The sequence below is a fragment of the Atta cephalotes genome (assembly GCF_000143395.1).
Source record: "Atta cephalotes unplaced genomic scaffold scaffold00051, whole genome shotgun sequence".
Taxonomy (NCBI): domain Eukaryota; kingdom Metazoa; phylum Arthropoda; class Insecta; order Hymenoptera; family Formicidae; genus Atta; species Atta cephalotes.
In genome coordinates this window covers 138,903-151,813 of record NW_012130115.1, presented here as the reverse complement: position 1 = coordinate 151,813, position 12,911 = coordinate 138,903, and positions in this window count along the sequence as shown.

Genomic DNA, 12,911 nt, shown 5'->3' with positions numbered 1-12,911 from the left:
TGTGGCAGAGTGCACTACTATGTTAGAGATTCCGGGTTCGATTCCTAGTAAAACCAAAATATTTTCAAGATCAAGATATAATCAATAAACTCTAAAGAAAAAAAATCTAAAAGATAATAAATAAAATGCCAATTTGAGCCAACACTGGTTATTAATGTGAATTTTATACCATTTATTCAAAATTAATAATAAAGCATATACGTTTCGCCCTATGGTCAAAGTCCTTTTCAGTATAAAGAACATTAATTAAATATAAATATTAAATACTAATTATATAATGAATACAAGTAAACTATTAATATATATTATAAGCGCATACAAGTATAAGCTATTAAAGTATAAAATACAAAATACTGTGGTGATAATGTCCGAGTTAATCTTGGTCATCAAATTACTAAGTTTATTAAAAAAGAAAGAAATTTTTTGCTTTGAATCGAAAGATCAAGAGGAGTTAAAAAATATTTTTAATTGCTATCAAAATTTTTCACATAAAATATGATAAAATAAACTTACATGATTGAACTGTTTCTATAAGGTTTTTTTGTACATGTTCCATTAGATTATTCCATTAGACTGTACATATTTATTACACAAATATGAATAAATTAAAAAGTTAATATAAATAATGGTTAATATTAAAATTTAGTTCACTTACATGAAACTAAATTAAGAGATTATTAGATACGACATAACTGTTTGGTAGAGATGTAAAATGAAAATTGAGAGAAACAGTGGACAATAGAACGTGTACTTACAATAACGATAAATATAAATAATAAATAATAAATAGAAAAGGATAAACGATAGATTGGAAGCATTACGTCTCTGAAAATAAATATTCTATCTATATATAATATAAAGAATCGAGAGAAAGTATATCGTTTTGTAAATTCGAGCCTAGTTTTTATTTTTTAATATGTATCATCTCTTATAATAGTCTTTTATATAAAATTTATTCTTTGTCTAAAATATTTACATTATCCCAATCAAATTCATGAAATAAGTCCATACGATATTGTGTGATAACCGAATGTTGGGTCGTGTTTCTGTTAATATGATTCTTATGTTCACTTATGCGCGTTTTAAGGCATCTGCTTGTTTGTCCAATATACGGCGCATCATAATCCTTACAGTCAATATATATACTACATTAGATTGGGAAGGTTGGGGTAATATATTTTTCTGGATTTTGATAAATTTATTATGCCTCTATAGGCCATACATATAAAAGGTATATGTTTTAAGAAATTCCTAATTTTATTAGAAATAAATGGTATAGAGAAAAATTTTTGTTATTATTTTCTTTTTGAGTTGTCAATTGTTTATCAGCAACAAAATTATCAATACGATTAAAAAGATCAAATTGTTTGTAAAGTTTTTTTTTAATAGTTGAAAATATCAAATCTTAGAGGATAACCATTATTCCAAAATATTTTCATACACTTGTTGTCCTTTCGGAAGGAAGCGGCAACCCATCGAGAGTATCTTTGCCAAGAATATTTCTCTAAACAAAAACTTCATCGTTCGGAATCGACATTAAATTAGGTCCCATATGAACTATGTACGAACAATGCACAACACAGGCATATGAGAGAAATCACCACGGACACCAGCAATAAGACTAAAGAATGAGCCAATAAAAACTGGCTACTTACGGTGTGACTCTTATTATAGAATCGCTAATCATAAAATCATTGAACTTCTTCTAAATTAATTTTCTATTGTTTAAAATTTTATAGAAAAACATATTAAGAGAGAAATAGAATAGAAAAGAGAGAATAGAAGAGAGAGAATAGAAAAATTTTTAATTTAAAACAGTTAATAAATTAAACGCAATCAATCTGAAATATTAATAATCTCCCCAAATTTCTCAAATTTAATCTTAAAAAACTGTAATAAACTTATTGCGAAAAATATTGCCTCGGCCGAGAGTCAAATCCGGGATCTTTTCCGTGTCTCGCACGGAATGCAAGAGGCAATATTTTTCGCAATAAGTTTATTACAGTTTTTTTAAGATTAAATTTGGGAAATTTAGAGGGATTATTAATATTTCAGATTGATTGCGTTGAAAGTCCGACAATCATATCGGCATGCAATTATAATTTCTGAAATTAATTCATTTAAATGAATATATATATAATAGTTTAACATCTTAACATACAAATCGTAGTTGCGCTTTGTATTTAAAGTAATGTATCTAACATAAACGGTCCTATTTCCAATCCTTGTTTTATATTTTAAAATCTAGCTTTTTATTGGATTATTTAAAATTATTCTATATTTTTGTTTAGATATTTCGACATTAATACAATTATAAAAAGATTATTTTATTTTTTATGTTTTTGTTTTTAATCTGGATTTACAAAAGGTTTTTAAACCATAAGAAATAAATAAATCATAGTCAAATATTCTTGCATTCGATTGTAACTGGTCAATTTCTTACGGCTTAACGCTTAAATCACCTATTGTAGATCCGGACTTACTCTAAAGCTGACTTTTCATACGCAGCACGCTGCGGCAGCAATTCGTAGCTATTGGTTAAAAATTTTACATAAAATGACGCACTTCCGCGAAATACATTTGCCGCATCTCATTGAAGTTCAACAACGAACAGCAAAAAATTCGAAGCCAAGAAAGTCTGCAATATTTGCAAAAAATATGAAAATTGATACATTTACAATGAGTATATTTTTATTAAGATTTGAAGTGATGAATATATTTTAAATTCTAAATAATTACCTGAAATAATAGTTGTCTAAATAACTTCATTCTAAGTAACTTCATTAACAGTTGCCATATAATCACAAGTTTTTAGCTTTTTAAGTTTTCCATATTAATTTTTGAGCTGAGCAAATAAAGACACATATTTGAGGTTAAACTTTAATACATATACTGTTGCCTATTATTCCTTTTTATGCGCAGCAAATGCAGCGGAAGCAATTATGATGAAATATTGGCATCACGTGACATTTTTGTTGTCGCAGCATGTTGCGCATGAAAAGGCCTTAATAAAAATTGATTTAAGGTTCCTGAGTAGTCACTACAGCCATATTGAATCGTGACGTCAGAAGCGAGAAATGACACGTTAATTTTTATTATGTATCATTTATAAAAAAAGACAATTTAGATAAAACAAAATGATGAGATTGCTTTAAAATATTTATAAAAATGGATGAAAATTATATTTATCCTCCCTGACAGTCAATCATCAATTCAATATAGCTGTGATTACTCAGGAGCCTTAACAGTCTAGTCGCTAAAATAGCAAGCAAATACATTAGTTTGATAAGTTTAAAGTTTCATAAGTTTAGAATTCAGTAAAAAATCGGTTCAAATAATTAAAATAATAAATATATGATGGATAATGTTTAACAAAGAAATCAATGGAATTAACAAAGGAATCATTAGCAGCTCCTCACTCATAAATAAATATTTTAACTATTTTTAATTCAGTGCATGAAAGATTGTAAAATTCGTATTGTAACGATATGCCCCCTGAGAATTCCTAGAGATCCTAAAAGTAGATATCGTCATAGCTCGGCATATTGTAAAACCGGAAATTACGTAATTTTGGAAACGCGTGCCAATATATCAACGCCAATTTCGATGAGAATCTTGAAGATCTAGCAAATTGGTGTCGCTTTTCTTACTTTCATATTCGCTTCTCTCTCACATCTGATTTCACAACAACACATGGCAGAATCACGGATCGATCGGCATTGCCGATCTCTACTTTTAGGATCTCTAACATCCCGTTTAATTTAGAATATATATAATGTGCCAATCAAAGTCACACGGAGACAGCCGATCGCTGCTCCTCGCGAGAGGTCAGGTATAGATATGCATGTGGAAATACCGATTCGCGAACTGAGTCGAATTATAACGAGATCGCGACGCTGATAAAATTTATCGAGTATAAAAGACTACTCATTTTATTTTATTTTTTTTTTGTCGCGTCGTATGCTTCAACATGCTCCGACTTCTTCCAATCGTAGCTTCTATTCAAACATGCTCGTTAGAATGAATAAGAGCTATGGTAGGAATATGTTGAAACATGTTGGAATATGCGACATGAACAAATCTCTCTGTGAATAATACATATGGTGCAGTTCCGCAATCAAACTCGAAAACCCATTGCGATACTTTAGAAATCTAGTGATTTTAGAAACTCGCGATCGAAGCCACTCACGTTGAATTCTCAGCAATTGAAAACGGTGAAAACTCGCAATGTATGTATATATGTATATATATATATATAAAACTGCGGAAATTGATAGTAGGAATTATTGTAATAACTCGTTACCGCCGATTCCATGTATATACATATTAAACTGCCAAGAAAAAAAATTTTTATTAATCGGCTATTTAGCTCAAAAGTTTCATTTTATGCCAAAGGAATCCTAATAAAGGACTTTTAAATTTTTATCAAAAAATATTAAGATTTAGAAATTGTTATTTTTTAATCAAAGTTTCGATTTTATTACATGTTTAATACATGTTTAATTTGATGCAAAAATGGTTTAATTCGGATTTCAAATGTGATATTGTATGTTTTTTTAATCGCTGAAGATGCAATAGTTCATTTAATTCTATAATACGCCTTAAGAAATAGCTCGATTAATGTGAAAAAAAAATGACCAAATTTCGAGTTCAAGATCGATTTTAACAAGATCCCAAACATTCAAATAGATTGTGACTCCCCTCAAATTGTAGGTCTGTTCACCCAGAACAAGAGCCAGTTGGAATTTTCGGGATCTTTTACAGAGCCTTTAAAAGTTGCATTTAACTGGATTATAAAACGTTTTTAAGAATAGAAAAAATTTCACAAATTCTAATGTATATTGCTTTGTGGTTTTAACATCCTCAAATCAAATGCCTCAATTGACTCTAATAAAAACTCTTTATTAGAAAATGAAATGAATACATAATAAAAAAATATACTACATAATATGTATTAGGTGTACAACTTTGCTTCCGCCGTTTTCCTATAGATGGCTTTAGCGGTAAGTGGTGGTCGAAACAAATAGATCATAGACGTCATACAATAAACTTGGGCATCTGTCAACATAACTCCATAGAAACATCGATTTGTGTCTGCATCATAAAGTTATTCTCGATTGAAAATGCCAGTTTACGAGCCAAATTCTCATCATTTGTGGGAGGTTTTAATTTTTTGCTTCAATATGAAGAAATCTGCGGCTGAGGCTCATCGAATGCTCTCAAATACTTATGGTGAGGCCGCTGTTAGTGAAAGAATGTGTCGTGAGTGGTTTCAATGCTTCAAGAACGGTGATTTTGACGTCAAAGACCGGCATAGCGGTGAAAGAGAGAAGGTTTTCGAAGATGCAGAATTGGAGGCATTACTTGAACAAGATTCGTGTCAAAATCAAGAAGAATTGGCACAATCATTGGGAGTGACTCAACAAGCCATTTCAAAACGCCTCAAAGCCATGGGAATGATTCAGAAGCAAGGAAATTGGGTGCCGTACAAATTGAAGCCGAGAGATGTTGAACGGCGTTTGTTTGCTTGTGACAGCTGCTTGAAAGGCAAAGACGGAAGGAATTTCTGCATCGCATTGTAACTGGGGACGAAAAATGGGTTCATTACGATAATCCCAAGCGCAAAAAATCATGGGGAGTTCCCGGCCATGCTTCCACGTCGACGGCCAAACCAAATATTCACGGCTCCAAGGTCATGCTCTGTATTTGGTGGGACCAGCTCGGCGTAGTGTATTATGAACTGTTAAAACCGACTGAAACAATCATAGGCGATCGGTATCGAACGCAATTGATGCGTTCGAGTCGAGCATTGAAAGACAAACGGCCGCAATGCAACGAGAGACACGATAAAGTGATTTTGCAGCATGACAATGCTCGATCCCATGTTGCGAAAGTGGTCAAGACATACTTGGAAACGTTGAAATGGGAAGTCCTACCCCACCCGCCGTATTCTCCACGTTACTTCCTCTGACTATCACTTGTTTCGCTCAATGGCACACGGCTTGGCTGACCAGTACTTCCGGTCTTATGAAGAAGTAAAAAATTGGATCGATTCGTGGATAGCATCAAAAAATGACCAGTTTTTTCGACGCGGGATTCATACGCTACCCGAAAAATGGGAGAAAGTAGTGGCCAGCGATAGACAATACTTTGAATCATAAATGTATAACCAGTTTTTTACAATAAAGCCTCAAATTTCGGAAAAAAAACGGCGGAAGCAAAGTTGTACACCTAATAGTTTATTTTAATTTATTAATGTTTTTTTTGCATTATGTACTCATTTCAGTTTCTTCTAATAAAGTTCTAATAAACTTCTAATAAAGTTGTTTATCGTTAAATTGAGGCATTTGATTAAGAATATCAAAAAGCGATTTACTTTAAAACTTTTTTAAGGATAGAAAAAAAATTTTTTGGCAGTCTAATATATACATATATCTCCAAATATTATGTTCTTTGTATTATTCGTTTTATATATTTGTCAAACTATAGTAATTGTAGTCATTATAGAAATAAATGCTTATTATATTTTCTATTATATTACTTTTTATTTTGTAAGTACCTTTTTTCCGACTCGAATCTCTTTCGTTTTCCTGACCCACAAATATTCTGACGAGTTAATTTGTGCAAAAAAGTTAGATTGTTTCAACATTAGAAATTAGCAATAACAAACTCAATTTTTTTGGATGTTACAGTTATTTTATAGAACCATTTTATCAACCGATTTTATTGACCGATTTTTCAAACCGACGTTTTCTGAGAGATATTTGTGTTTCTATTCCAACTATCCCATCTGTCACAAAAAAGGAGTAATATTAGGTGTACAACTTTGCTTCCGCCGTTTTTTTTCCGAAATTCGATGCTTTATTGTAAAAAACTGGTTATACATTTATGATTCAAAGTATTGTCCATCGCTGGCCACTACTTTCTCCCATCTTTCGGGTAGCGTACGAATCCCGCGTCGAAAAAACTGTCATCTTTTGAGGCTATCCACGAATCGATCCAATTTTTTACTTCTTCATAAGACCGGAAGTGCTGGTCAGTCAGGCCATGTGCCATTGAGCGAAACAAGTGATAGGCAGAGGGAGCAACGTGGAGAATACGGCGGGTGGGGTAGGACTTCCCATTTCAACGTTTCCAAGTATGTCTTGACCACTTTCGCAACATGGGGTCGAGCATTGTCATGCTGCAAAATCACTTTATCGTGTCTCTCGTTGTATTGCGGCTGTTTGTCTTTCAATGCTCGGCTCAAACGCATCAATTGCGTTCGATACCGATCGCCTATGATTGTTTCAGTCGGTTTTAACAGTTCATAATACACTACGCCGAGCTAGTCCCACTAAATACAGAGCATGACCTTGGAGCCGTGAATATTCGGTTTGGCCGTCGACGTGGAAGCATGGCCGGGAACTCCTCATGATTTTCTTGGGATTATCGTAATGAACCCATTTTTCGTCCCCAGTCACAATGCGATGCAGAAATCCCTTCCGTCTTTGCTTTTCAAGCAGCTATTCACAAGCAAACAAACGCCGTTCAACATCTCTCGGCTTCAATTACGGCACCCAATTTCCTTGCTTCTGAATCATTCCCATGGCGTTTGAGGCGTTTTGAAATGGCTTGTTGAGTCACTCCCAATGATCATGCCAATTCTTCTTGATTTTGACACGAGTCTTGCTCAAGTAATGCCTTCAATTCTGCATCTTCGAAAACCTTCTCTCTTCCACCGCTATGCTGGTCTTCGACGTCAAAATCACCGTTCTTGAAGCATTGAAACCACTCACGACACGTTCTTTCACTAAGCAGCCTTACCATAAGTATTTGAGAGCATTCGATGAGCCTCAGCCGCAGATTTCTTCATATTGAAGCAAAAAATTAAAACCTCCCGCAAATGACGAGAATTTGGCTCGTAAACTGACATTTTCAATCGAGAATAACTTTATGATGCAGACACAAATTGACTAATGTTTCTATGTTGGGGTTATGTTGACAGATGCTCAAGTTTATTGTATGACGTTTATGATCTATTTATTTCGACCACCACTTACCGCTAAAGCCATCTATAAGAAAACGGCGGAAGCAAAGTTGTACACCTAATATTTGATATGGTTGACAAAATTTTATTTCTTTCCTCAGTAACATCAAAAAATTTTTGAAGAAACTATCCATACTCTCTCAGAAAATAGCTATCCATTTTTTTATTTTTTCTACTATCAGAAAAAATAAAGTTAAAAAATAAAGTTTCACTACTATTTGAAGACACAATCCGAAGACAGAATTTTTTAAAATAAATCAAAATTTTTCATTATTCTTTACGTAAAATCTATTTCTGAAAGTTTCATGCTGATCGCGCTTAACATCAATCTAACGAGCTTTTACAATACCGAACACTTAAAAAAAATTTATATATAGAAGGACCAATTAAACCGGTTTGCACATGGTTTACAAAATATTGTAGAATGTATTAATTGTGAAGCGAATTGTTACATTGGTCAGACTAAAAGGAAATAACAAACAAGAATATTAAATATTCACAAAAAAAACTGTCTCCTTCCGTAATTTCTGATCATCGTAATAACTTTACTCATTTTAAGTGGAAAAACATTGAGATTTTGGACACCGAACTTTTTCTATAAAAAAAAAACTAATCTCTGAGATTCATATTAAAGGTTCATATTAAAAAACAGAAGTATATTTTGAATAGACAAACGAATATCGAACCACTTTTGACATATATCTACCTCTCTGGTTGTGTTTCTAAAATTATTTGTCAGCGCTGGCAGCACTATCAATACCATTCCAAAAATCATCTGGTGTGTTCGGGGAGACGCTACTTTTATTATTAGTATTATTTGTTTTGTCTCTCGAGAGCTGTTCGAGGTCGCTTCGAATGAACCCAGCGTAAATGTAGGATTCACACTATGTACAACATCCATCGTAACAATGAATGCATGGTGAAAGGGATAGTGTATGCAATTTGCAAGCGTCTTTCTCTGAATCTCCGCCGTTTCTGTCTATGAATGTCGATAAGGGACTAAGGTTGCCAACTGTATAACGCTAAACAGGGGCGATATTCATAATCCGTTTTTATTTTAAAACTGTCTTAAATAATGTCTTAAGATGCTAATACAGTCCTCAGATTGACTTATGGCATTTTAAGATTGTACTTAAGACAGTCTTAAATGCAAGAATCGACTATGAATACTGATCTGTTTCGCGTCGTGAAATTAGTACTGAATCTTTCCTTGTTTAACACACTTTATGTTTCTCTTTCTATAGAAAGAGATATTCTATCTTCGTTGTGTTTATTAGAATTTATTCCTTGTAAAACAAGGATAGAATGATACAAATAGTGTCTCTCCGAATGCTATCATAGCACGATGTGGCAGTGCTGCGACTGCTGCGGCTGAAAAGGTAAGGCAGTTACAGCATCCAAGATGGCAAATATCGTTCCAATTTGAAATGCGTATTCGCATCAATTGCATGCTTACTAAAATTGGAGTGCAGTTAATAGCATGTTTTTATAACGACATATCTGTAGCGTTGGCAATCAATTTTAGAACACAACCCTTACAATCTTTCTATGAATCTTGCTTTTTAATTCCTCTTTTTTTTCGTCCTTTTATCTCTCATGTTTGAACTTATTAGAATCATTATAATGTTTGTACATAACATTACCATTCTGAGTTTCCTGGTTGCAAGACCTTTTGCTTAGTGTATATATTCTTTAGAATATATACATACGTACTCCATATTAACATTTTTCACATTAATGTACAAAGAAATAGATTACATTATTAACTTTTTAATAATTTTAATTTTTTAATTACTCGAAATTTAATGACTACATAATTTTTGTTTGTACTTATATTATTTTTATATTAACATTTTAAACTTTTATATTAATTTTTATATTAACGAAATCTAAATGTATCGTATTTATTTATATTATCTTTATATTTCCGCGGACTAATCTTTATTTTATAATATATGTGTACTTTTTATATGTTGATAGTTATTATAAGAAGCATAAGGCATTATTTCTTTTATATTACGCTACTTGTTGGAATGGTGGCAGAAAAGAAGAGAATTGTGGGTGGGAGGGGATTTTTAATGAAATGTTCTTAATGAAAAAGAATTTTATTATAATGTTTTGAAAAGTTCTTTGAAATAATCTACGAGAACATGTAATGAAAAATGGGAGAATTCACTTAAAAAATTCAAAGTGATCTGATCTCCTTAACAATGTTACCCAAAGTCAAATCAATGGAGCCTTCTTATGTCTCTTTTCGAATCATACAACTTTTGTTTATATTTTATATCCTTAACATTGTTTAATATTGTCTATCATATTCATCAATATATTTCTTGTTTATATGACAATTATTAGCACAGAACATCCAGCTTAGTTCGTACATAACTCTTTTATATTACAATTTTTATAAGTTTAAAAATGTAAAATAAAAAATATAAAAATATAAAATATGTACAAAAAAATCAAAATATGTACGAACAGAGAAATAGAGATTCAAGATTATTGTACTTGTTCCATTTTTTCAGAATTCTAATAAAAAAAATTTAAAGTTCCTTTAATTTAAACTACCTAGTCTTTTAATTATCATGTATTCAATATGTAATAATTAAAAGAAATAATATTACATATCGGTATACAATATCATTATATTGTATACCAATATTAAAATCACAATATGAGTTAAATAAAGCATTTTCAATTTAATAACTAAAGGCTAAATGCTTTCAAATTATTTTATTTTCGTAATTTTTTAAAAATTACCATTTTAGCCTCCAAAAATTACTGACTAATTTACAGTAATTTATCGAGTAAATTACCGTCAAATTTGATAATTCTCACCTCTAGCCATTTGTAAATAAAAACAATTTGGATTTACGTAAAAATGAAAATAAGAGGAACAACTTCCATTGGCTTCGATTTCGAATGTTATCCAGGTCATGATCCTGAACAATATTTAAGAGGTTTTAGCTGTTGGCCGGACACCTTGAGTAATGTCAAAGTCAATAATACTGTCAACACTTTCAAGTCTTATAACTCGAAATGTCTTTAATGAAAAAGAATTTTATTATAGTATTTTGAAAAGCTCTTTGAAATAAGCTACGAGAACATGTAATGAAAAATGGAATTCACTTAAAAAATTCAAAATGATTTTGATCTAATTAACAACCAAGGTCAAATCAATGGTGCCTTCTTATGTATCTCTTCGAATCATACAACTTTTGTTTGAAACATTTTTCCGTATATATATATATATATCATAGTTTTCAAGAAATCTTAATGCATTATTTAAAATAGGACATTCTGTTTACATGTATATACATATATAGGATGTCTCGAATTAAATAACCAAACTTTAGTAGGGAATCCAGAGAAAATAAAAAAAGACAAAATGTAATTTACGGAATGTTACATCATATGCGACACATATGAAAAAATCAAATTGCCCGTGAAAATAGAGGTGAAATCTAGTACTAGTAACAGTGTTTCGTTTGGCGATACCATATCATTTACGTTTTTTGAAATTTAGAAGAGATTATTTCGTCTGCGGCGTAAGATAAAATTTTACGATTGTCTGAAAATTATCTATTTCCATGTAAAATTGATCGTTGAATGAGAAAATAATCAAATTAAAATGATTGGAGTAGAACAAAATGTTGAAAAAATGCATTTTAGTCGGAAATTGTTCAAATTTCTCTTTTTTTAACCTTTTTATGATTTTCTTTGTAAATATTAATGAGAAAATGTATTCTGCATGATTTCATTTAAAAGCAATATTTATTACTCGTTTTTCTTACGGTAAAGGAAATTAAATTTAAAGTTATTGAAGTTAATTTAAAGTTTAAAGTTTTAAAAAATTTATTAATTGAATGTACAAAAAAATTATTTTGTGAGCAAACACGAACGTTTGCTATGGCATTTATGCTGATCTTGTTGTGTGCCATGTCAAATCAATCAGCAGTATTTGCTAAGTACATGGCGAGAGTCTTTTCCTTTGAAGCGTTGTTCAGTTGTAGTAATATCTTGATGAAAACGCTCGCTGTACTCGTCACTAAAATCGTCCAAGTTGTCGGGAAAGAAATTTAAATCATTGTACAAAAAATACTATAATAATTTTCAACTCCTTTTATGAAATGCAGTAATCATTTTACAACTTCTTTATAATTTTCAGCTCTTTTCTTACCCAAAAAATTGTAAAAATAATCACGCTACAGTTTTCTACGATTCATAAGTGTTGTAAGCCTCAATCGGATCGCAACTTTATACGCTAACTTCAAGGGAAATATATTTTTATAGAAGGCCGCTTTTATAGAAAGATCGAAAATTTTTAGCAATTTTCATATTTTCATCATTTTGCTTTGCTTCAATCACTTTAATTTTATTTTCGCAAAATTTTATCTTGCATCATGACCGTAATAATCTCTTCAAATGTGCATAAAACTTTAAATGTAAAAAACGTAAATAATTTGATATTATTTACGCGGAACAACACACCTGTATTACATTATTTTATCTCTACTTTTGTGAACAATTTGAATTTTCTATGTGAAAAAAAAAATTATTTTTGTTGGACAATGTTATTGTTTTCAAAACGGAATATTATTGTTTTCATGTATGATTTCAATGATAACGCATCAAAAGCAATGTTGAGAATATGTATACAGATTTTCAGACAAAAGAGTGTCGAATAGACGAGTTATTACATAATTGATTTTTAATAGGCTAACTTTTAGCGTTTTTGGCCTGATCGAGTTTATATCAACCTGGATTAATGACGTTTTGTGCTCTTCTATTGGTAGAATATGTAACGTCAGTTAATAGCAAAGCATTAATTCAATCCAGGTTGCTGCAAACTCAATCGGATCGAAAACGACTATTTGACATA